At 38.9% G+C, this 26595-nt stretch overlaps 1 protein-coding gene across 5 annotated transcripts in view; it reads left to right on the top strand.

Moving 5' to 3' along the window:
- Window positions 1–26595, top strand: part of STK33 (serine/threonine kinase 33) — a 173485-nt gene continuing 146890 nt past the window's right edge. For 2 of the 5 annotated variants that reach the window (XM_073808592.1, XM_073808590.1), the window contains exons 1-3: window positions 186–292; window positions 455–604; window positions 19006–19100. The gene's annotated coding sequence lies outside the window, so the exon portion shown is untranslated. Of the gene's footprint in view, window positions 293–454; window positions 605–19005; window positions 19101–26595 lie in introns of all 5 variants that reach the window. The other 3 variants (XM_073808595.1, XM_073808591.1, XM_073808594.1) reach the window with 3 other exon arrangements.

Raw genomic sequence — 26595 nt, 5'->3', positions numbered from 1 at the left:
GTAACAGGTCTGCTTCTCTGTCCCCGAGACAGGCTTCTCAGGTCCATCGCTAAGAGGAGCTGCTCGCGGGAACGCCTCCGAACGCACCTGGGAGAACCCTCCTCGCCAGCCCCGCCGCAGGGAGAAGGGCTTCGCGCCAAGCCGACGCGCTTTGTCCCAACGCGGCCCCCGTCCACCTCCCTAAGGCTGCCCCGCCGGCCGAAAAGTTTCTCCAGGTGCGGAATTCCGGACTTGGCGACCACCAGCGCGGAGTGTGCGCGCCAGTTGGGAGCCAGCCCGCCCGACGGCCTGGGTGAGTGGCCCCTGGCGTTGCGGCGCAGGGCGGACCCCGCGGAAGTGGGCGGGAGGCTCCGGGGTAAAGCCGACCTGGCCGTTGCTATGGCAACGCGCAGGCGAACGGGCAGCTGGGCCTCCGTTGACCAGTCGGCCGGTGGCCCCCGCCGTCCCTTCCTAGTGTTTCCCGGGGCCCAGACGTTGGGACCTCATTTCCCCCTGAGTCGGTGTTTGGGGTGGTCCCTGGCTGCCCGGTTCATCTCCACCTTCTCACCTCGACCCCACCTTGGGACATGAACCTTTTTGAAATTTAAAGCGAATTTACTCTAGGGTAAGTGTAACACATCCTTAAAAGTTCTGAAGTTGCGTTGTTTTTTTGTTTTTTTTGTTTTTTCTTTCTCTCTCTTTAATTTCCTAGAGCCTGGCACCTAGTAGGACCTCATTATTTGGTAGTTCTTACAGCACTTAGTGTAGTTGCTTGCACACAGTGGATGGCACGTTTGAGGAGATAGTATGGCGTAAGAGCAGCCTCTGTGTAGACAGGTAATTTAAGCGCTCCACCTCAGTTTCCTCATCTGTAAATGCAGACCACATTTTCTCACCAAGTGTTGTGGGCTCCAAGGAGCCTGTATGTGATACTGCGTTGTGAACAGTAAATATCAAGCACCTGGGGTTTAGTTGTAACGGGTGTTTACATGCTGCACGTGGTTTGATTCCTCCTGTCCCATATCACCAGGCAAGGGGGACCTTCTCTTTTGTCTAACCACCAAACAGCTCCAGTATTCAACCAGAAAATGGGGTCCTGCATCGGAAGAGGGCTCTGCCAATGGAAATAAACATCAGCAGGTTTTGAACCTAAACTTTTCTTGTTTTAGACACTCTTACAGGCTCCCCCGCTTCAAATTACAGCTGCTATGCAGATGCCTCACATATTTAAATTTCTAGCTCATGTAAATCTCTAGTGAATCACAACACCATCCATTTAGTTTGCAAGCCAGAAGTCTTGGACACTCTTTCAGTATGGAAATCATCAAGGTCTGTTTATTTTACGTTCAAACCAAACTCAATTCCATCCACTTCTTTCTGTCTCTACTACTGTCACCCTGGACCAAGCTGCCATTGTCTCTTGCCTGGTCTCCTGTTGTAGCCTCCAAACTGGTCTAAAGGTATTCACCCTATCCTTTCAGTATTCTTGTCTGTTCTTTGCCCTGTAGCAAGACTAATCTTTTGAAAATTAAAATTTCATTACGATACCCTTCTTCTGCCCCCCTGCCGCTTAAAATCCATCAGGATTTCTTATCGCTTTTAGGATAAAAGCACGACTCTTTAATGTGGCCGATAAATTGGATGGCCATATATTTTATCATATAGACCAGGATACCTTTGAGAGTAAAAGAGAGTGCTATTATTTACACTGGGACTGTTCCTAAGGCAAACTGGGACAAATGGTTACTCCACCTATAAGGTCCTGTAGCATCTACCTCCTCTCTAGCCTTATCTTACACTAGGCTCTCCTGGTTCTCTGTGTTCCAGTTACACTGACTCTGAATCCTTTGTCTCCATTTTCCCTCCTACTACAGGGCCTTTGAGCATGCTCTTCTCCTTCCAGGTATGCTCTTCCCTCTTCTCGTTAACTCTTGCTCATTCTTCACTTCTCAGATCAGATGGTTCCTCAGGAAAACTGCCACTGACCAGTCTGTCTAGGACAAGCCCCCTTAGGGTATAGGCTCTTCTGACACCAGTTATCTGTCCTTAGTAGCACTGTCCCAATTTTAATTTTGTCTGTGTGTCTGACACATAGTATGTAGTTAATAAATACTTAAATATTTTAATTATAAGAATTTCCCCATGCCATTAAACAGGCTCTCAAAATAACCATGGTGGTTAAGAGCACAGACTCCAGAGCCAAGCAGATGCATAGATTTGAATTTCAGCTCTGCCACAATTCCTTATATGAAACTCGCGGGGCTGTCTGTGCTTTAAAATTCAGAATTTTTCAGATTATAGAAAGGCAACATGGTGTATAAACTGCATCCCTTCTAGTGGGGTCTGGGGCAGCACTCTGTAATCAAATGCATTAAGTTTTCTTTAGCAAGATAACTTCACTCAAAGTGGGGTAAGTAAAGACTATACATACTTTTGCTTCAGTTCAGGTCAGGTTTTGCCAACCAATGAATTTGCCACAAATTTATGAGAACACGTGGTGTTCAGAGCTTTTTGGATTTTAGAATTTCAGAAAAGGGCATGTGAGTCTGTGCCGGTGTAACCTTGAACCAATTACGTAAGTTCTCTGTGCCTCCGATTTCTCAGCTGTGAAATGGAGATGATACTAACACCTACATAGCTCACAGTTTCCATTTATGGTGTTGGAGGAGTGAATGACTGAATACATGTTAACTGCTTAGGACAGTCAGTGGTCCTTTATCAGTGCTATAGAATAGTCAGCGCTTACTATATCATTTTTATTGGCTCCATAATAATCCACACTGTGGACAAAGCATAATTTATTTGCAGTTTACTTACTGTTGGATAGTTACATTTCACGTACAAAAATGTAGAGATGAATATCTTTATACTTAAATCTTTTGACTAGATTTTTGATTACTGAAGATCAATTCCTAAAAATGACATTGCAGGGTCAAAGGGCAGAGGAATGCTCTTCACACATGCTGCCACCATTAGAAAGAGATACCAGTTTACCATCCTGCTATCAGCACCTGTGTTAGCATTATTATTTTTTAAAAAAATCTTCGCAAATTTCACAGATTAAAAATAGTACCTCATTTTAACTCACATCTTCCATTATTAATGTGTTACAGCATTAAAAATCTTATTAGCTGTTAGATTGCCTGTGCAAGCTCTTTGATGGTTTTTATATTGGAGTCTCAGTTTTTTTCTTAATTGTTTAATTGTTTGATTTCTGCCTCCCTAGCGCAGGCAGAAGCCAATATGTTGGGCTTTGGCTGGAATTAGTTGGATAAGGTATCCCTGGAGCCTGGGGTGAGTTGTTACTTGCCTGCAGGTTACAGAGCAATGTAGAAAGCAGTGTTTCAGAGGCTGGATCTTGGGGAAAATCTGAAATCAAGATCAGGCTGTTTATCTGAATCTCCTGGCTAACAGGGCTGAGAAGAAAAAGGGCATCCGGGTAGGAGGCAAAGGACTAAGGCAGAAGAAAGGCACAGTGATCATGAAAGCTGGGAGAAAGAAGCTGTAACCTCTTTTTTTTTGTAGGGACCTAGCAATTTCTTGTACGGATGAGGAGGGGAATGCGGGACAGGGTAGGGGGCACTTGTCTTGGCCAGACGCTGATTTGTGTGAACTTTTTATAGAGTAAGAATATTATCCCTTGCTTGTCATATTGGGGCATTTCTCCTACAGTTGCCTTTTCTTTTAATTTATGATGGCTTTTCATTTATAGAAATTAAAACAATTTTATGTTGTTTACTTGTTAACCTTTTCTTTTTTGATTCATTGCTTTTTATGCTTAGAAAGTCTTTTTCATGCAGAGACCAGTTAACAAACTACATTTTCTTTAAAAATGTTATTTTGTGATGTCAGCAAATCAAGGAAGAGTTAATGAAAGTGAGAGAGAATTGAGTAGTGTGATTTCCAATAAAAAACCTAAAAGATGATGATGTAAAGGGTGATACTCATGTCATCTTTATGTCTCCTTGAAGATAGAAGAAAAGAGCTTATACTGCTGTAAAAGAAACTGACGAAGACTTTTTCTGACAGTCTGTCATAGATCGTGAACTTGTAGAATGGTATCCTTAGAGACTTTCAGAAGTGTCCTGAAAGAGGAAAAGATGTGATCTCTGAAGAGATTTTCTACTTCTTTTACCCATCTGATGATTCTATATAGTATTTCAAGCACCCACAGTTGTTACATTCTGAGAAATTATTTCCCTGTTTTTAAAAGAGGCTTAAAAAAGGGAAAATGTAATGTAGAATTAATTGCTGACCTTCTAGGCATTGGTAAGTTAGTGTGCTTTAATATGTGCTTCAGAAAGAACTTCCCTTCCTACTGAGCTCCAATAGGGATCAGTGAGGTGAATTGTGTTTTGCTTGATCTGTCTTAGGGTTCCAGAATGTGAAGAGTAAACAACTTATTATTAAACTGTATCAATATATCTTTTTCTTAGTTTATTAACTAAAATAAATCTTAGGGTGCATGAAAGATTAACCACGTCACAAATTTCTGCAGTTTTATTAACCCGAAGTTGTTTTATTTCAGGAAGGTTTGTAAGATGAGAGGCAGTAACTTTTAGAATTAATCAGAATATCCTTTCTACTTATGATAGACTAATTATCTTTCTTAATAACCATTGACTTTTCAGTTTGACTCTCAATAAGGGTGTGGTATAACATCAGGAATAAAGCAAGAAAAAAACAACTTTATTAATGAAGATAAGTTGATTTAGAAATACTGCTACTGTTTGCCTTAGTATTTGATCTAAGTTATGTAGTAGATATTATTAACTATATAAACGTTATTCAACAAGTATTTATTGGGTGCCTACGATGTTCCAGGCATAGTTCTAGAATATTGTCTTATGTTTTTACTTTTACTTTGTATGTGTACAAAGTTTGCTTGTGATTCAATATTCTTGACATGAACTGTGTTCACCTGGAAAAACTGGTCATTTGGACTCACACATTCATTCAGAGAATCTGAGAAAAGCCTTATGGAAGATGTTCATCCAGTCTCTAAGGTTGAGATGCTGGTAATTGAAAGTTCTACTCTGTTACTTTGTCGTTATCATGGTGGAATGCTTGTCTGCAGTGACAGAGCTTGCTGGGAGAGAATCCATTTACCATTTACCAAAGGCAGGGCGTCTGAGGCTCAGTTTCTTATACTTGAATTCTTTCAAGTCTGTTTGCTGTCAGCAAATCTAACATAGAGGCTCTTATATCTGCTCCAGGGAGCTCAGCTTACAACCAGCTGAGATATTGGGAAGAAAGCAAATATTTATCCTTGGACGTTTTTCATGGAATCAAATTAATTTTTCCTCTCAATCTTCTTTATGTTGCTGTGCAGTTTATGGCAATAAAATGCAGTACTTCTCATATTTGTTATTATGAAAGTAAACACCAATGTCCAGCAGTGATTTTCAAGTTAACTTAATTGCTTTTCTGTTTTATCTCTTTGATGGTACGTGTTATAATGTGTACACTTAGCTCATTTTTATACTTGCAGCTCACCTTTTTTTATTGAGATATAATTAACATACCATATAATTCATCCTTTTAAAGTGTAAAATTAAGTTTTCAGTATATCACAAGGTTTTGCAATCATCACCACTATCTAATTCTAGAATGTTTCATTGCCCCCAAAAAAGAAACCCCACATCCGTTAGCAGTCGTTCTTCATCTCCCCTCCCCCAGCCCCTGGCAAACACTAATCTACTTTCTTTGCCTATGGATTTGCCTATTATTATGGACATTTTATATAAATGGAATCATACAGTACGGGCCCTTTTGCATTTGGCTTCTTTCACTTAGCATGATGTTTTCAAGCATCATTTCTGTTGTAGTATGTGTTAGTCCTTCATTCTTTTCTGTAAACAAATAAAATTCTATCATATGGATATACCACATTGTTTTTATCCATTCCTCAGTAGATGGCAATTTTGGTTGTTTCTTCTTTTTCTTTTTTGCTGTTATGAATGATGCCGCTATGAATATTTGTGTGTAAGTTTTTGTGTGAACATATCTTTTCATTTCTCTTGAGTATATATCTAGGAGTAGAATTGCTGGTCATACAGTAACTCTATGTGTGACTTTTTGAAGACTGCCAAACTGTTCTCCAAAGTGGTTGCACCATTCCCATCAGTAATGTATGAGGAGTCTTCCCATACCATCCCCAACCCTTTGTTATTGTCTATCATTTTGATTATAGCCATCTGAGTAGGTGTGAAGTGGTACCTCATTATACTTTTGATTTGCATTTTCCTGATGACTAATGATGTTGAACATCTTTGGCCATTTGTATATCTTCTTCGGAGAAGTATTATTTAACTCCTTTATTTTTTTAATTTGGATTCTCTTTTTATTCTTGAGTTGGAAGAGTTCTTTATATGTTCTGGATATTAGACCCTTATCAGACATATGATTTGCAGACATTTCCTCCCATTCTGTAGGTTGTCTTTTTGCTTGCTTGGTAGGGTCTTTTTTTTGGGCCTCCTCGCCCTGTGGCATGTGGGATCTTAGTTTCCCGACCAGGGATTGAACCCATGCTCCTTGTAATGGAAGCACGGAGTCTTAACCACTAGACTGCTAGGAAAGTCCCTGGTAGTGTCCTTTGAGGAACAAAAGTTTTAATTTTATGAAGTTCAATATATCTGTTTTTACTTTGGTCGTTTGGCTTTAGATGACATACCTAAAAAACTATTGCCTAATTCAAGGTCAGATTTACTCATATGTTTTTTTCCTAAGAGTTTTGTGGTTTGAGCTCTAGTATTTAGGCCTTGATCCATTTTGAGTTAATTTTTATATATGTGTGATGTAGGTGTCCAAATTAATTCTTTTGCTTGAGGATAACCAGTTGTCCCAGGACCATTTGTTGTATACCTCACGTTATTTGTTTAAGTCAACTTGTGAGTCATGTTTTGGGGAAACAAAATTTGGCTGATTCCTTGTCACCTCAGTTAGATGCCACCATCCTACAGAAGACATTCTAGGCAAAGAAATACCTGTATTGCTAGTTAGGACTTTGGTTACCATTTGTATGTAGGCTTATAACTTGGTGAATAGGCTTGCAGGGGATGTGTAAGCTTCAGGGCTGCTTCCCCCTCTAATCTAAGGCCCCTCAAGTGGACCCACATAGCTCTCTCCTTGCCGTCATTCCTCTGAATTATAACTTGATTGCCACTTGACCTGTTGGGGAACGGGAAGAGTAAAAGAGGCGTTGGAGAGGCCCTTTGTAAGCTGGAGAGGTCCTACAATTTTCCTTCCAGACTCATGGGAGGAACATGGGAAGAGTTGTGAACCTTTCGACAAGGAAAAGAGGGGTATTCTCAAGGGAAGGTAGAGCTTTTTCACCTCTTCATACTTCCCATTGAAAGCTCTACCCTCTGGAATCATGACCTGATTGAGCCTCGGCTTGTTTCAGAACTCCTTTTCCTTGGAATGGAGTGATAGGGAAGGGAGAATTGTGTTTCTCCCAGGGATTCATGTGTGCAGTGTGGGAAAAGATTAGGATTGGGGTCAGGTTCACCTGAGTTCAAATTTTGTCTCTGCATCTCTATCTTTGGTTTCTTTATCTGTAAAATGGGGATTATAATCCCAATTTCCCAGGATTATTATGAAAAGCAAATCAAATATCATATATAAAGTGCCTAACAAATTTGTAGCTCCTCAATAAATGCTAGTTTCCCTTTTCTCTTTTCCAAATCTTCTGGGAAATTTGTATAAGTACAGTTTTTTAAAACTCCTTAGAATCTTAGCACTGGAAGGGACCTTCATACTCATGACTATATCACTTTGCTGAATCTGTCAAAGCTCTTTTCATGTTTATTCACTTGATTTATTCAGTTGGTTTTCATTGGTCACTTCGTGTGTTTCAGGCACTGTTCTCTGTATGTCTGTCATTAGTCAGTAGAGAAGAGATAAAAGACATACATGAGACAAAGCCTGGCACATGATTGTCACCTTACTTATCCTACTTCCCTATGTTTGATTCATTCACTTACTAAATTAAGAGCCAGACTATGCTAGATTCTTGGAATATGAAGATACAGTCTTTGAGAGCTTACAGTCTGTTTTGGAGGGAAGCAAACCAAGAAATGATCATATCCCATGGGAGGTGCTGGAAGAGACACATGGATTGGTGCTATCGGAGCTGGAGGAGAGTACTCCCTGGTCTGCTTGGGGCAGTCAAGGGAGGATGAGCAGAAGGGGAAAGGAATCTGAGGCCGGATGAACAGCAGGCCCAAAAGCCTGGAGGTGGGGAAGAGTGTAGGTCTTTAAGGAAGCTGATATCCAGGGGAATAGTAGAAGACAATGACTGACAGGCCAGCAGTGCCCAGCTTTACAAAGAGCCTGTTATGCTGGGCTGAGATTTGAGGTCAGTTTGGATGGAGAAGACAGAAGCATAATTTGTAGTTAAGAATTAACAACTGTCTTGGCTTTATTCTTCTTATGTTAAGCCTAGCTTAAAAAATTCCTTTTCTTTGTCTTTTGTCTTTAGCATTTCCCCCAAGCATCTAATATTTTGGGCTTTTGCCATCTTGCTTCTCTTGTTATAGCATCCTGCCACTTTAATATCATCCTAGGTTACTTGCCTGTCTACTTTGGGATTATGACCTTATCCTCACGGAGAGCTCCCGCTGTGGCTATATACTCTCTGGAGGAGTCTCTGTCCTGTTTGCCCCAGGGCTTAGTCAGAAACAGGAAAGACCCATTAGGTTGGCTGAGACCTAGTGGAGAGAGCGCTATTGGAGAAAGGCCAGGTATAGGGGAAGGCCCCTGAACTGGAGGTGCTGTCCCCTGGTGTTTCTGATGTTGGCATAGTCATAGCCTCTCTTCTGATCTTCTTCCATAGTCACTTACTGAGTGGCTCTGCGCCAGGGCTGTGGCTCTCAGGTCCCTCCTGCTTGACTTATGCAGAGTAACTGAGGGGTTGAAGAGTGGGGCTCAAGAGGCTTCATCTTGTTGGGGGCAGCCTCCTCCCGATAGCCACTCATTTATCCCCTCAAGACACAGTCTGAGCTGGCCCGTCAGACATGAAAGAACATGTCTGAATTTCCAGAGGTCACTTATATAGGACTTTGTTCTGAGATCCTCCCTATATTATAAGTCATTGAAGGAACTGGCCTTGGAAAGAAGATTGGTTAGGGCGGGAAAGGAGGGTATGACAGCTTCTTTCAAGTATTTGAAGGGTTGTTCAAGTATAGAAGACAAGGTACCAGATTTTGGTCTTTAATTTTGGTCCTCCTTCTTACTAGCATTTTTTTTCCATCTAAATTCCTTTCAGCCTAAAATAATTCTGTGATTCAATAAATGAAGCAGGCAGTGACTATACTGATTAGATCAATAGATTCTGGAGGCAGATTGAGTGGCAGTGTTTTAGCTTTCTGAGCTCAGCCACTAGTGAATTGAAATGGTAATAGCTGTATTTATTATACTCAGAATTGAATAAGTAATTAATAAGCCATTCCTTAGCCCCATATTATCTCTGTTTTACAGACTAATTTTTTTCAATAGGATTTTCTTAATTGTATCAAATGTTTCATTCCTAGAATGCTTAACATGTCTGATTCGTATAATCTCCAGGGAAACTAAACAGTCTTAATTACATCCAGTATTTTGATTTCATTTGATTCTTTAGATGAGATTAAAAGTAATTTATTTTAAAGGCTATGACTATATATAACCGTGCTTATTGCAAATTTAGAAAGTTTTGGTCATATTACTTTAGCATTACCAGTTCTCAGGTAATTTAGGTTGTGGACTTAGTGTGGTTTAATTTCTTTCAGAATGAATAGCTTGATGACACTCTATTTTAAACTCCAACCCCCCCCCCACTTTTCTCATCACTGTTTTTGGATCGCATTGATTTATATTTTCTGTTTATCTAGCCATTTCCATTGTATACGTTAAGACTTGCTCCCTAGGAAGCAGAGGGTTCTTTGGTTTGACTCTTTCCCAAATATCTATTTCCTAGTGAATAAATGTTGGTAATAATTTGTGGAGTATGATTTTTAGTTCTAGATGCCGTTTTTTAATAGAGATACTGGCAAATTGAATTTCACCAAGAGGAGACTGAAGTGCCTGGGATGGTTAAGGGTCTTTAAATGATACGAAGGACAGCTTAGGGTATTGGGGATGTAGAAAAGATGCCTAGCCTCTAGGAAATATGACCAGGGGGAACATGTTCATTTCCTTCATATCTAGAACACAGAGACCTGTTAAAGATGGGCTAGGAATATCTGTAAGAACAGACTAGGTACTACCTGACAGGAGGATTTATAGGGAGATAATTTTGGCTTGATATGAGGAGAAACATCCTGTCACTGGAGTCTGATGAAATGAGCTTCTTGGGGAAAGTAAAGAATGGGCTCCCTGTCGTTGGAAAACTTACAACAGTGTCCATGTCAGCATCCATTAGATCTATGAAAGAAATTCCGTGCTGTATCAGATGTCCTTTGATGTTCTTTCCAATTCCAGGATTCTGTGATTGCCTGATACTATGACATGGCTACTTCTCCATTCTAGGTTTTGCTTCAGTGATTTATATGACTGATTTTAGATTCATGATCATACCATAGCCAAGAAGACATGGTGGATAAAAGCTGCCTGACATTAAATTGCTTTTGTAGATAATTCACAAAGTGGATATATATCTCCTGCGCATGTATACTTATACACATATTCATACATCTGTTTTGTATAATTGAGTGTTACTATACTTTCATAGTTTTGTCCTCTGTTCCTACTGTTGTAAAGCATATCAAGCTATATGCTGTAGAGACTTCTGAGTCTCATAAGAACATTTTGTTTTTTGAACACTTATTTATCAAACTGATTTAAAAAATACAGTTGTTAAGTCTTCAAAATAAAGCCAAAAAAAAGAGCTTTTGTGGAAGTGGGAATTAAAAACTGGTGATTTTATTGTGAGAATATTTGAGAAAGATCTATAAATAAAATAGTATGGATGTTCAATTAGCGTCTTAGATATTTAAGAATAGGAAGTAGGAGCACTATAGTCATTTTGGAAAATTGTGTTTTCAGACTCCCTTACTGATTGGATTTTTGAGTGCAGTATTAGTGGTTTCAAATGGAATCACAATGCATTGCAATTCTGACCTGGGGTAATAGATATGGAGGTAAAATGAAATCCATCTTCCTGAAGAAATACTGGTTTTAGGATATGATGAAACTGATTTTAAAATAAAGTATTAAGTGCAAACCACTAAGATTTCAAAAAATACTTACAGGCCCCGTGAAAGAAGATTTAATGCATTTAGCTTTCAAACAGTTTGCTCATTGTGGATGAACTGCCTTTAAATTGATGTGAGTTATCATGCCAATAAATTAATAAAAAAGGGGAAGTTACATATCTTCTGTCTGGAATGAGCTCAGCCTTCAGGGACAGATGGTTCTCTTTCGGAATAGACCTTCTTCTGAAGTGATAAGGCTCCATCTAAGTGTTGGGTTTCTTTTCCAAAGTCTTTAGAGAAGTCTGTTTTCTGGGCTGAACCTAAGCACAACGTGGATGCTGTTAAAGCTTTGATTTGGTATTATGAAAAAGAAAGTCACTGTGCTGGGAGAGTTTCCCTGGTGGGAAAGATACAAGTTTTATAGGACTTTTAGAATTCTTTTGTACTTTTCATTGCATATGTGATGATAGCAGATTACATCTCTCTTCCACGAACTCTTACACAGCCCAGGCTATTGGTATTAGAGTATATGGGGAATGTCTTTAAGTTTATTGGGGAGCGAGGTAAATTCTTGGCATCTTGGGGAATGAACAGATTGTCTGACTCTGTTAAAAGCAAATCTTCCACATGATAGTCTTTTCTTCTAACTCCAGCCTGCATACTGTGTAATGTAAATAGTGATATTTAATGTTGAAATAATGATTTTTCAAATATTTGAGTATCTGTTACAAACACTGAACAAATGAATTTTTCACTTCATGTTTGAACATTTTAGAGTCATGTCACTAAGTGAAAATATGACAATGAATTTCTGTTGAGAATATCTAACATTTTTCTCTCCCCCAATAGTAAAACATCCTCATGCATCTTTCTCAAAATATTAATAATATTGGTCATGGACAACCATTTTTGAAGTGTTTGAATCACTTTGACTTCTTAGACACTGAGTGGGGCATGGAACAATTTTTTTATTTTTCTCTTCCCACTTCTCCTCTTCCCCCCTCCTCTTCCTCCTTTTTTTTGGGGGGGGGGGCGGGCTCTGTGCTTCTACATAGGCTACATAAAGAAGTCTACATGGAGCTCCTTACTCTGTAAGCTTTCTTGTAGACTGCCATTGGATGAGAATGAGTAGTCCTTATTTCTGTTATTAATTAATATTAAAGTTCACTGAATTATCTGCATGTTAACTTTTAGAAATTTAACTTCTTTCAGGCTTCTTTTCCTTACATCTGTGGGAGTTCTCTACCACTTCAACGACTACCTTTCGACATACTTGAATAAATAGATTGCTCTTTCTCTCCCTTTCTCTTCCTTCCTTTTTCTCCTTTCCACAAACACCAAAAACCTACTATGTGCAGTGATAGCCTTAAAGATACAATGATGACAGATACACCTCTGTCTTCCTGAGAGTCTGGTGGAGGAGAGGTACTTAAGTAATACGATAGAGTGTGATAAAAGTAATACCAGAGCTGTGTATAAATTGCTCCCAGGTACAGAGGATGGAGAATCTTACTTTGTGTATGGAGGTGGGAAAAATAAGAGAATTGAAAATTGACTGTTAAGGTAGAGGTGAGATTGAATATTTATTAATTTTTTACTTGTCAGTGTGCTTAATCTGCATGGATTTTAGGCGTTGATTTTTCAGTTCATTGTGGTAGAACTTACAGTTGGCCAGGAAACTGCAGCATGTATTTTATATTTTTAAAAGATTTCCTATGATAGATTTTTTTTTTTTTTTTTTTGGTTTCCAGAGGCTTAGCAGGAGATGTATTGTTGCTCATGATTTCTTGCCTCTGTATTACTGGAAACTATTTCTGCCTATATTCTTCAGAGAGGTCTCTTTTGCTGTTTCCCAAAGATTCTGACCTGGTCACTGGACAGTCATAATGATTAGATTCTATGTCATATTGAGTGTCTCTGTAAGACTTTCAACTTCTGTATTTATTAGTATTTTATTTACTTGATTTACTTTAGTTTAAAAAAATCCTTCCACTTAATGTTGCTTGCAAAATATTCATGAACCTGCTGGAGCCCCATTTGTGATATTAATTTATTCAACAGATACTTAATGAAGCACCTGCCACGTGGCAGGCATTGTGGTGAGCATTAGGATAAAAGAAAGATGTGGTCTTTACCTTTGTACAGCTTATAGTTTGATGGGGGAATATAGATAAGCAAATAGGCAGTTGAGAAAAATGCTCTGATAGGGGAAATATATGGTACTGCTTGAATCATAGGAAGGGCACCTAATCCAGATTTGGGGGCCAGGAGATGTGTTTTTTGGATGAAGCGGCATCTAAATTAAGACTGAAGGGTAGGTAGCAATTATCCAGGTAAGAGGTAGAGTGATGGGGCATGGTGTTTCAAGCAGAGGACATAATATATCTAAAATCCTGGACCTGAGAGGTGTGGGACCTGAAAGAATTTTAGGAATGGAAAGAGTGATGACAGGAGCCTAGATGGCGGGGTGGGAAGGTAGATAAGAATGACACTTGAGACCATATCACACATATCACATTGGGCTCTTTAAGCCATGTTAAAAAAATCTAGACTTTAATTCAAAGTAATAGGGAATGATTGAAGGGCTTTAAGTAGGAGAACGGCATACATAGATACACATTTTAGAAAAATCATTTTGACTGCAGTTTGGAGAATATATTGGAGAGGGCTAGAAATAAAGAGATCAATTAATTGGAGGCCGATATAGTAATCTAGGTAAGAGGTATTGCAGTTGTACAGTAGGGAAGTAGCCATAGGCACAACGTGACTAAAACTTTAAGTGGGATGGAGACTCAGATTGATTGGACATTGGACTGTTTTGATTTTCTGTCTTGATGAAAAACTTTTGGATTTTATACCACTGTGGAACAAATATCTTATGACATTAAAAAAAAAAAACATGCTTCTGTTGGAAATAGTAGTGTATACTATAAAGTGTACCAGACATTATTCTAAGCACTTTATATTAATTCTTTTGCACTTTATAGTGATCCTATGAGATAGCTACTAGTATTTTCTCAGCTGGACAGATGAGAAAAATGAGACATAAGTTCAGTAATATGCCCAAGGGCAGAGAGCTGGTAAGTGCCTAAGCTGGGATTTGAACCATGCTATTTTGGTGCCTGGGTCAGACCTCTCAGTCACTGCTCTCCAATCCTGGAAGTCTGGGGGACTAGGCATGGGCCCTCTTTTCCAGTTCTCTCTCTTCTCCTACTCTACATCCATTCTGAAGAGAAGCGGATTCATTCTATAGATAGTTAGAGGTAGAAGCAGGATTGGTGGATTTAGGGAGAGGGAGGAGAGTAGCATCACTCTTAGATGTATGGTTTCCCATGTGGGTGACAGTGGGACAATTCACTGAACTAGGGGTCCCAGGAGGTGGAGGTGGAAGAGCAAGTCAGGCAAGGGTTGAGGGTGGAGGAACGAGGCAAGGTAGTTACTGCCGTGAATATGTTACTGCTGTGAACATGTTGAATTTGAGGTGCTTGTAGGTCATCCTTGTAGATACAATCAGTGTGGGCCTAAGTTGTTTGCTATGGCAGTAGATAGAATTCAGAGACCTGGGGCTACCAGATCCAGGGAAGCTTCTGTGAACAAAGTCTTGGTTGGCATAGGTAAGAGCCTTCTAGATAAGGGAAGAACAGTATGCTTGATGACGTCCTGGTAAGAGACACACTTCCTGTCAAGACTGTAGGTGAAATGAGTGCTGAAATGAGAAGATCTGAAATCTAGGCATTTTTATTTTTTCTTGTAAAGCATGTGGCCTTTGGCACGTCACTCCTCTTCTTTGGCTTTCATTTAATTAATTTATTATTTAAAAATCATTTAAATTCATATTTAATAGGTTACTCTTTAACTAAAAGTGTTTATCTACAAAAGAGGAACAAAAATGCCTGCTCTGCTTGTTTCATAGTTGTTGAAAAATTAGAATGTCCTTTAATGGACCTTCTGTTTCCAAGATGCAATTCCAGGAATTGAGCTAAAGTGTTTGAAAATACTTTACAAACAGTAAAGTGGGAATACAGATATAAATTGATGGCATTTGGTATTTAGTAGAGTAGAGATTATATGGATATGTCTGTATATAGTGGCAAATGTGCAGGGGCTTCTAACTGACTTTCTTATGAAATTCAAAGTCTTTAGCTAATACTTCCGTGTCTGGGCCAATCTCTAGTGGTTATACAATGGACATAAATGGTTGGATGCTGTATCTTTTTGAAAGAGGAACTAACAAAATTTGCTCACCGAGAATAAGAGAAAAAATGATTGATGATCTTTGTGACTTTCAAGTCTGCAGTACCATTTAAATAGAACATTGAATAATAATAGTTTCCAGGAACTGTGCTAAGTGATTTATATACTTGATTTGCTCTGATTCTCACAGTAACTGTCATTACCCCCATTTTACAGATGAGGAAACTGGGGCTTGGAGAACTTGCCTAAGGTCACACACTAGTTAATGGTAGAGCTGGGACTTAAACTCAGGTCTTTTTATCTACAGAGCCTCTGCGTGTAACTGCCACACTATATATTCTTTTAAAGTTTAATTATTTTTTGAATAGATAATAATTGTGTTTGGTACATAATTTAAAAATAGAAGGGTATATAGTGAAAAAGTCTTCCTTTTGTCCCTGTCCTCTTGACACTTATTTCCCTACAATGACTATCCTTTCAGAGATGTATGAGTCTGTATAAATTAAATATATAAAATATACATATATAATAACATTTAGTATATTATATATAAATATATTTAGTGTATAACATTTAGTATATTATATATAAATATAATTTCACCCCTCTTTTATACCTTGATTTTTTTTTGCCTAACAATATCTAGGAGATTGTTCCAGTTAAAAAAAAGTCTTTTCATTTTTCAGTTGTTGCATAGTATTCCATTGTATGGATGTACCACCAGTGCTTTATCAAAGGGCATTTGAATGTTTCCAATATTTTGCTAGCAATGCTATAATAAATAACTTGAATTTAGGTTATTTTGTACATGTGTGAGTCCACTGTGCCTGATAAACAAGAACCGAAGGGATTGCTCTGAATATGGTGAAATTCACTACAGGAAGAGCTCTATTTATTACTAATATGGAAGTTTTTAAAATTCCAAGTACAGGTGTATGATAAATCAACAAATATGTGAGTGCTTTTCCATCAGCAGGGCTCTACGTCAAGCACTGCAATCATATATATGTAAAAGCTTGCAGATTTCAAAAAAAAAATGAGAAAAGAGAAGGTTATGGCATAGTTGACAGACTTAGAGTGAGAAACGTCTGCATGTGAGCAGTCATTTACTCAACAGAGTGAGACTTTGATTCCTAAAGAAAAGTGGCTCATTACTGCATAGAAAGACTTCCCTGGAGAAGCAGTGATGCATTTGACCTTTATGATTATGGTAGGATTATGGTATGATTCTTGTTCAAGAAATTTGCCATATAAAAATGGCTGTAATGGGTCTGTTGCCATTGAGTATATCCAGAAAATGGGCAAAAGGGAATTTTAAAGATTCGTATGTGAAATGAACAGAACTAAAGTAAGCTTGTGTGGAAAGACCTGCAGAGCTGTCAGATGGAGAGGCGTGCGAGTGGAATACATACTCACATCTTCATAGCTTCTGTACTGGTAGAATAGAAAGTGACTAGGGGACTTCGCTGGTGGTGCAGTGGTTAAGAATCCGCCTGCCAATGCAGGGGACACCGGTTCAAGCCCTGGTCCAGGAAGATCCCACATGCTGCGGAGCAACTAAGCCAGTGCACTACAACTACTGAGCCTGTACTCTAGAGCCTGCAAGCCGCAACTACAGAGCCCGAGTGCCACAACAACTGAAGCCTGTGCACCTAGAGCCCGTGCTCTGCAACAAGAGCAGATGAGAAGCTCACACACTGCAACAAAGAGTTGCACACTGTAACTGCAATGAGAAGCTCGCGCACTGCAACAAAGAGTAGCCCCCGCTTGCCACAACTAGAGAAAGCCCGCGCGCAGCAACAAAGACCCAAAGCAGCCCCCCCCCCCGCAAAAAAGTGACTATGAAGATAAACAATAATGTTACACAGTACTTTTATTTTTCTGTTACTGAGTAGGCAATCACTATTTTTCAGGAGTGGTACTAGATATTTTAAAATAATCATGAAGAATATAGAAATATATTAATATGCCCAGATAAACAAGTTTAAGGAGGGTGACATGGTAGAATCAGGAAACATATCTAAGATTATTCTGCTTGTAGCGCATGATAAATAGTAAATAATAAATGAAGTTTGTGAAAAGTCATATAGGCTTTTGAAATTAGAGGCAAGACTGAGTTTGATTTGCTCTGTAATATTCTAATTTATTAATTATGCATTGGAATATCTTTGTTGATTTCTCTTTCTGGCTGTTTTCTGTTTCTTAGCTATTAGCTCTAGAATCTATAGTTAATGAACTTTAGAATGCAGACTAAAGTCACTTTAATTGTTGAAAAAATTAAAATCTCTTATCCAGAAATATAACTTAGTTTATTTGTATTGTGTTTCATAGATAATTATTGCATGTAACAGAGTGATGCTATCATATTTTTGTAGTTGTATCATGTAAGCTATTATAGTACTCTCTGTTAACTCTGTACTAGATTTTTTGGGCTCCTGTCCTCCTGCATTTTCTAAATGAATCTTCCTGTCCTACAGCCTCTGTTCTGACACATCTGAGTTCTTGGCATAGCCAACTGTCCTCCCTGAAAGTGTGATTAGACCAGAGATGGCTAATTGATTGGATACTTAGGTTTTCCAGCAGTGTATGACCTGTGTTCCTTGGTATGTAAAGGTGAAATGATCAGATATTCTCATTTTTATAACACTTGACTGTCAATATCTAAGGACCTCTCTTATTTCCCACACTTTTTCAAAGTCTATCAGTATTGGCTCTGAGGTTACACCTGCAGCTTTTCTTTAGCGTATAGCTCAGGGGGGCCTAGAGTGGCCTATACCCTTCTTTTTATCTGTCTGCATCTTCACCTCTCACTTTGTATGTTCTGCACATTCTCTTTGCTAGAGAAGGAAGAAACAAAATAGGAATTAACAAATTTTATGATGTGATACAATATATCTTATTACTATTTCATTCTTTTATGGGTTGTGACACTTCTGTGGAATGCTTATATTTATATTTAGTCTGATATAACAAATGAATACATTTATAAAATAACCATTAAATCAGCTATTGTTATAAAGTTACTATGTCTCTGAGTCAGGCATTGGTTTTTAAATGTTCTAGTGATAATATTCAACTTCTCATGATGTTCATCCACATATTTGGAGATAAAACGGAAAGCAGTAAGAGTTTGGGGTTCACTTTGGCACTTTTGGAAGTTTTGCTTGAGCAAGAACTGCTGGAATCTCTTGGGTTGTGGTAGCTTAGATGCAGCATCTTACATTAAGCTTCAGCGTCCCTGTTTATGAATTGGCAGCTATGATGATTCTCACTTTACAGCTCAGAAGATTGAGGTGCAGAGGTTAAATAGCTTGCTCAGGAATACTGAATGTTCAGTAGCACAGTAGGAGTTGGATCTGAGTATTATTCCACCAATTGGATCATACTTCTCTGAGTCTCTCTGATTAAGTAGTCTCAGGTGATGCTACAGCAGTCTGTTCTTTTGTTCCTGGTCATTTATTGTTAATCAAGGAGTGGTAATGGATGATAGTGATTTGTATTATATAAAAATAGTTGATTAGTTATTTAAAGTTATCCTGCATGGTACATTCTGCTCATAAATTTGCCAAAATGGTGTGGTAGGATTCTTTTTTTTTTTTTTTAAAGGAGATTCTAGGCTTATTTAATTTCTGTTTTTTTCCCAATAATTTTTTAAAAGGCGGAATTCGAGTCTTCTCACAACTAGGGCACCTACCAGGCACCAGTGGGGGACCACAGACACCTAAGGGGACGGGAAGAACCCCCAGCGACCAGGTAGGACATGGGGTGTGGGGGGAGTGAAGGGGGAGTAGAAGTGGAGGCGGACGGGACTGGCGCCCCTGAGGGGAGGCTGGGGGAGGGGAAGGGATCCCATGCCCAAAGAGGGAAATTAGGAACCCTTGGGAGGGCAGAGGATCAAAAGGGAGCGTGGCCAGGTTTCCCCTGCCCACTTGGACCCCCAGGAACCTATTGAGATCCCAGGCCTGATCCTCTGCCCACCTAGGCCCCCTCCACCCAGGCGGGTCCTGAGGGAGTCAGAGGGAGGGAAGGGGAAGCAAGAGTAAAGTGCGGACCTCTGGGACGGCACCCCTGAGGGCCGACTTGGAGAGGGGAGGAGTTCCTACACCCAGCGGGACACACCCATGGTTAGGGGTCCAGCGGCAACGGGTGAGACCCTGGGGGAGACGGGGCGGGGGGGGGGCAGGGGCATGAAGGAATGGAAGGGAACGGGCCAGTGCTTTCCCCGTCCACTTAGGCACCAGGGAGCCTGTTGGGCTCCCAGGCCTAATCCTCTGCCCTCGGAGACTCCCTCCTGGCGTGCAGAGCCCAAGCCCCGCCCCCACCCCCCCACCCCCGCACCCCCCCCACCCAGGGCCCTACCTCTAAACTCTGGAACAAGTACTGCCTCTCCCCTTCTGGGCAGGTTGGAAGCAGACGTCCTGCCCCACTCTTGAATGTCGCCCTGGCTAGGCCCCACCCCACCCTCAAACGTCAGCCCCCACCTGCCTAGGTCCCACCCCACCCTAAACCCCACCGCTGCCTAAGTTCCACCCCTGCCTAAACCCCGCCCCCATAGCCAAGGCTTTATTTTATTTTTCTTTTTTCCTCTTTTAGATTGGGGTTCTGTTTTACATTATTGATTCATTGTTGTTGACCCTTTTATATTTTTATTTTTCCTAATAAATCTTTTATTTTTCTAATTTTATTTTATTTTATTTTTTAACATTTTTATTGGAGTATAATTGCTTTACAATGGTGTGTTAGTTTCTGCTTTATAACAAAGTGAATCAGCTATACATATACATACATCCCCATATCTCCTCCCTCTTGTGTTTCCCTCCCACCCTCCCTATCCCACCCCTCTAGGTGGTCACAAAGCACCCATCTAATTTTATTTTATTCTTTATACTTTGTTAGTGATCTCTCCTTTTGACTTGTTGCCCCTCCCCCCCTTTTTTTATTTTTTCTGCTATCGTTTTATTTTACCTTGTTGCAGTTGTTTCAATTATAGTTTTATTTTTCCTAATATATTTTTTAATCTTTCTAATTTTATTTTGTTTTTTATTCTTTAATATTGTACTGCTCCTTTTTTCTTTCTTTCTTTTTTTTTTTTTTTTTTTAAACACTCCACGAAACATGTGGGATCTTGGTTCCCAGGCCAGAGGCTGGACCTGTGATCCTGTGGTGGGAGCTCTGAGTCCAAACCACTGGACTAACAAACAACCTCAGACCCCGGGGAATATCAATTAGAGTGAGCCTCCTGGAGGTCCTCATCTCAGCACCAAGACCCAGCTCTATCCAACTGCATGCAAACTCCAGGGCTGGACCATCCATCAAAAAAAAAAAAAAATGAAATGACAAAAAAAAATGTTACAGTTGAAGGAGCAAGGTAAAAACCTACAAGACCAAATAAATGAAGATGAAATAGGCAACCTACCTGAAAAAGAATTCAGAGTAATGATAGTAAAGATGATCCAAAATCTTGGAAACAGAATGGAGAAAATACAAGAAATATTTAACAAGGAGCTGGAAGAATCAAAGAGCAAACAAACAGTGATGAACAACACAATTACTGAAATTAAAAATACTCTAGAAGGAATCAATAACAGAATAACTGAGGCAGAAGAATGGATAAGTGAGCTGGAAGATAAAATGGTGGAAATAACTGCCAGGGAGCAGAATAAAGAAAAAAGAATGAAAAGAATAGAGGACAGTCTCGGAGACCTCTGGGACAATGTTAAACACACCAACATTCGAACTGTAGGGGTCCCAGAAGAAGAATAGAAAAAGAAAGGTTCTGAGAAAATATTTGAAGAGATTATAGTCAAAAACTTCCCTAACATGGGAAAGGAAATAGTCAATCAAGTCCAGGAAGCACAGAGTACCATAAAGGATAAACCCAAAGAGAAACATGCTGAGACACATATTAATCAAACTATCAAAAATTAAATACAAAGAAAAAATATTAAAAGCAGCAAGGGAAAAGCAACAAATAACATACAAGGGAATCCCAATAAGGTTAAGAGCTGATTTTTCAGCAGAAACTCTGCAAGCCAGAAGGGAGTGGCAGGACATATTTAAAGTGATGAAAGGGAAAAACCTACAACCAAGATTACTCTACGCAGCAAGGATCTCATTCAGATTCGATGGAGAAATTAAAACCTTCACAGACAAGCAAAAGCTAAGAGAATTCAGCACCACCAACCAGCTTTACAACAAATGGTAAAGGAACTTCTCTAGGCAGAAAACACAAGAGAAGAAAAAGACCTACAAAAACAAACCCAAAACAATTCAGAAGATAGTAATAGGAATATACATATTGGTAATTACCTTAAATGTAAATGGATTAAATGCTCCAACCAAAAGACACAGACTGGCTGAATGGATGCAAAAACAAGACCCATACATATGCTGTCTACAAGAGACTCACTTCAGACCTAGGGACACATACAGACTGAAAGTGAGGAGATGGAAAAACATATTCCATGCAAATGGAAATAAAAAGAAAGCTGGAGTAGCAATTCTCATATCATATAAAATAGACTTTAAAATAAAGACTATTACAAGAGACAAGGGCACTACATAATGATCAAGGGGTCAATCCAAGAAGAAGATGTAACAATTGTAAATATTTATGCACCCAACATAGGAGCACCTCAATACATAAGACAAATGCTAACAGCCATAAAAGGGGAAGTTGACAGTAACACAATAATAGTAGGGGACTTTAACACCCCCTTTCACCAATGGACAGATCATCCAAAATGAAGATAAAGAAGGAAACACAAGCTTTAAATGACACATTAAACAAGATGGACTTAATTGATATTTATAGGACATTCCATCCAAAAACAACAGAATACACTTTCTTCTCAAGTGCTCATGGAACATTCTCCAGGATAGATCATATCTTGGGTCACAAATCAAGCCTTGGTAAATTTAAGAAAATTGAAATTGTATCAAATATCTTTTCCGACCATAATGCTGAGACTAGATATCAATTACAGGAAAAAAATCTGTAAAACAAACACGTGGAGGCTAAACAGTGTGCTGCTAAATAACCAAGAGATCACTGAAGAAATCAAAGAGGAAATCAAAAAATACCTAAAAACAAATGACAATGAAAACACGACGACCCAAAATCTGTGGGATGCAGCAAAAGCCGTTCTAAGAGGGAAGTTTATAGCAAAACAATCATACCTCAAGAAACAAGAAAAATCTCAAATAAACAACCCAAATTTACACCTAAAGCAATTAGAGAAAGTAGAACAAAAAATTCCCAAAGTTAGCAGAAGGAAAGAAATCATAAAGATCATATCAGAAATAAATGAAAAAGAAATGAAGGAAACAATAGCAAGGATCAATAAAACTAAAAGCTGGTTCTTTGAGAAGATAAACAAAATTGATAAACCATTAGCCAGACTCACCAAGAAAAAAAGGGAGAAGAATCAAATCAACAGAATTATAAATGAAAAAGGAAAAGTAATAACTGACACTGCAGAAATACAAAGGATCATGAGAGATTACTACAAGCAACTATATTTCAATAAAATGGACAACCTGGAAGAGATGGACAAATTCTTAGAAAAGCACAACCTTCCAAGACTGAACCAGGAAGAAATAGAAAATATAAACAGACCAATCACAAGCACTGAAATTGAAACTGTGATTAAAAATTTTCCAAAAGGGCTTCCCTGGTGGCGCAGTGGTTGAGAGTCCGCCTGCCAATGCAGGGGACACGGGTTCGTGTCCCGGTCCAGGAGGATCCCACATACCACGGAGCAGCTGGGCCCGTGAGCCATGGCCGCTGAGCCTGCGCGTCCGGAGCCTGTGCTCTGCAATGGGAGAGGCCACAGCAGTGAGAGGCCCACGTACCGCAAAGAAAAAAAAAACCAAAAATAAACAAAAAAAATTTTCCAACAAACAAAAGCCCAGGACCAGATGGCTTCACAGGCGAATTCTATCAAACATTTAGAGAAGGACTAACACCTATCTTTCTCAAACTCTTCCAAAATGTAGCAGAGGGAGGAATATTCCCCATCTCATTCTACAAGGCCACCATCACCCTGATACCAAAACCAGACAAAGATGTCACAAAATTGAAAACTATAGGCCAATATCTCTGATGAACATAGATGTGAAAATCCTCAACAAAATACTAGCAGACAGAATCCAACAGCACATTAGAAGGATCGTACAGCATGATCAAGTGGGGTTTATCCCAGGGATGCAAGGATTCTTCAATATACGCAAATCAATCAATGTGATACACCATATTAACAAATTGAAGGAGAAAAACCATATGGTCATCCCATTAGATGCATAAAAAGCTTTTGACAAAATTCAATACCCATTTATGATAAAAACTCTCCAGAAAGTAGGCGTAGAGGGGACCTACCTCAACATAATAAAGGCCATATATGACAAACCCACAGCCAACATCATTCTCAGTGGTGAAAAACTGAAACCATTTCCTCTAAGATCAGGAATAAGACAAGGTTGCCCACTCTCACCACTAGTACTCAACATAGTTTTGGAAGTTTTAGCCACAGCAATCAGAGAAGAAAAAGAAATAAAAGGAATCCAAATTGGAAAAAAAGTAAAACTGTCACAGTTTGCAGATGACATGATACTATACATAGGAAATCCTAAATATGCTACCAGAAAACTACTAGAGCTAATCAGTGAATTTGGTAGAGTAGCAGGATACAAAATTAATGCACAGAAATCTCTTGCATTCCTATGCACTAATGAAGAAAAATCTGAAAGGGAAATTAAGGAAACACTCCCATTTACCATTGCAAGGAAAAGAATAAAATACCTAGGAATAAACTTACCTAAGGAGACAAAAGACCTGAATGCAGAAAACTATAAGACACTGGTGAAAGAAATTTAAAGATGATACAAACAGATGGAGAGATATACTATGATCTTGGATTGGAAGAGTAAACATTGTGAAAATGACTAAACTACCCAAAACTATCTACAGATTCAGTGCAATCCCTATCAAACTACCAATGGCATTTTTCACAGAAGTAGAACAAAAAATTGCACAATTTGTATGGAAACACAAAAGACCCTGAATAGCTGAAACAATCTTGGGAAGGAAAAATGGAGCTGGAGGAATCAGGCTCCTGGACTTCCGACTATACTACAAAGCTACAGTAATCAAGACAGTATGGTACTGACACCGAAACAGAAATATAGATCAATGGAACAAGATAGAAAGCCCAGGGATAAACCCAGGCACATATGGTCACCTTATCTTTGATAAAGGAGGCAAGAGTATACAATGGAGAAAAGACATCCTCTTCAATAAGTGTTGCTGGGAAAACTGGACAGCTTACATGTAAAAGAATGAATTTAGAACACTTCCTAACACTATACACAAAAATAAACTCAAAATGGATTAAAGACCTAAATGTAAGGCCAGACAGTATAAAACTCTTAGAGGAAAATATAGGCAGAACACTCTATGACATAAATCACAGCAAGATCCTTTTTGACCCACCTCCTAGAGAAATGGAAATAAAAACAAAAATAAACAAATGGGACCTAATGAAACTTCAAAGCTTTTGCACAGCAAAGGAAACCATAAAAAAGACGAAGAGACAACCCGCAGACTGGGAGCAAATATTTGCAAACGAATCAACTGACAAAGGACTAATCTCCAAAATATAGAAGCAGCTCATGCAGCTCAATATCAAAAAAGAAACTACCCAATCCAAAAATTGGCAGAAGACCTAAATAGACATTTCTCCAAAGAAGATATACAGATTGCCAACAAACACATTAAAAGATGCTCAACATCACTAATCATTAGAGAAATGCAAATCAAATCTACAATGAGATATCACCTCACACCGGTCAGAATGGCCATCATCAAAAAATCTAGAAACAGTAAATGCTGGAGAGGGTGTGGAGAAAAGGGAACCCTCTTGCACTGTTTGTGGGAATGTAAATTGATACAGCCACTATGGAGAACAGTATGGAGGTTCCTCAGAGAACTGAAAATAGAACTACCATATGACCCAGCAATCCCACTACTGGACATATATGCTGAGAAAACCATAATTCAAAAAGAGTCATGTACCACAGTGTTCATTGCAGCACTATTTACAATAGCCAGGACGTGGAAGCAACCTAAGTGTTCATTGACAGATGAATGGATAAAGAAGATGTGGCACATATATACAATGGCATATTACTCAGCCATAAAAAGAAACAAAATTGAGTTATTTGTAGTGAGGTGGATGGACCTAGAGTCTGTCATACAGAGTGAAGTAAATCAGAAAGAGAAAAGCAAATATCGTATGCTAACACATATACATGGAATCTAAAAAAAAAAAAGGTTCTGAAGAACCTAGGGGCAGGACAGGAATAAAGACACAGATGTAGAGAATGGACTTGAGGACACGGAGAGTGGGAAGGGTAACTGGGACGAAGTGAGAGAGTGGCACTGACATATATACACTACCAAATGTAAAATAGCTAGCTAGTGGGAAGCAGCTGCATGGCACAGGGAGATCAGCTCAGTGCTTTGCAACCACTAGAGGTGTGGGATAAGGAAGGTGGGAGGCAGACTCAAGAGGGAGGGGATATGGGGATATACTTATGCTTATAGCTGATTCACTTTGTTATACAGCAGAAACTAACAACACTGTAAAGCAATTATACTCCGATAAAGATGTTAAAAAAAAAGAATGTAGAATAATAGCTTTTACTTTTGAAATTTGGAAAACATTTTCACTTTAAAATTAAATTATCCTCTTTAATTTCTAGTTTCAAGAATGTATTCCCCCCAAAAAATGTTTTATTAGCATTATTTAATTTCAAAATACAGGAAACTTGAAATTCTTGTTGCCACTATTTACTTAGTGCATTTGACTTGCTTACTTTTAACTGTATAAGTTTATTTTCTGAGTCCTGGTTTGAAAATGATGAAGGTTAATGTACATTTACAGTTAGGTCACAATTTGAGATTACAGATGTCTCATATAAAAAATGCATATTTTCTAAACTTTTGGTCTATAAGCCTCAAAGTCTAATTTACTCTTTTTGATGGACACATATATGTGGAATCTAGAAAAATGGTACAGATGAACCTGTTTGCAGGGCAGGAATAGAAAGGCAGATGTAGAGAATGGATGTGAGGATTAGTTCTTAAGTTAGATCAATGGATTAGTGCATGAAATTTGTTGAAAGCTGTTTCTTTGCAGTATTCTGTTGCTTCCTAAATATGTTTCTGACATTCACCTTATATTTTTTT

The sequence above is a fragment of the Tursiops truncatus genome, chromosome 8 (genome assembly GCF_011762595.2).
Source record: "Tursiops truncatus isolate mTurTru1 chromosome 8, mTurTru1.mat.Y, whole genome shotgun sequence".
Classification (NCBI taxonomy): domain Eukaryota; kingdom Metazoa; phylum Chordata; class Mammalia; order Artiodactyla; family Delphinidae; genus Tursiops; species Tursiops truncatus.
This window is presented reverse-complemented; position numbering and strand designations above follow the sequence as displayed.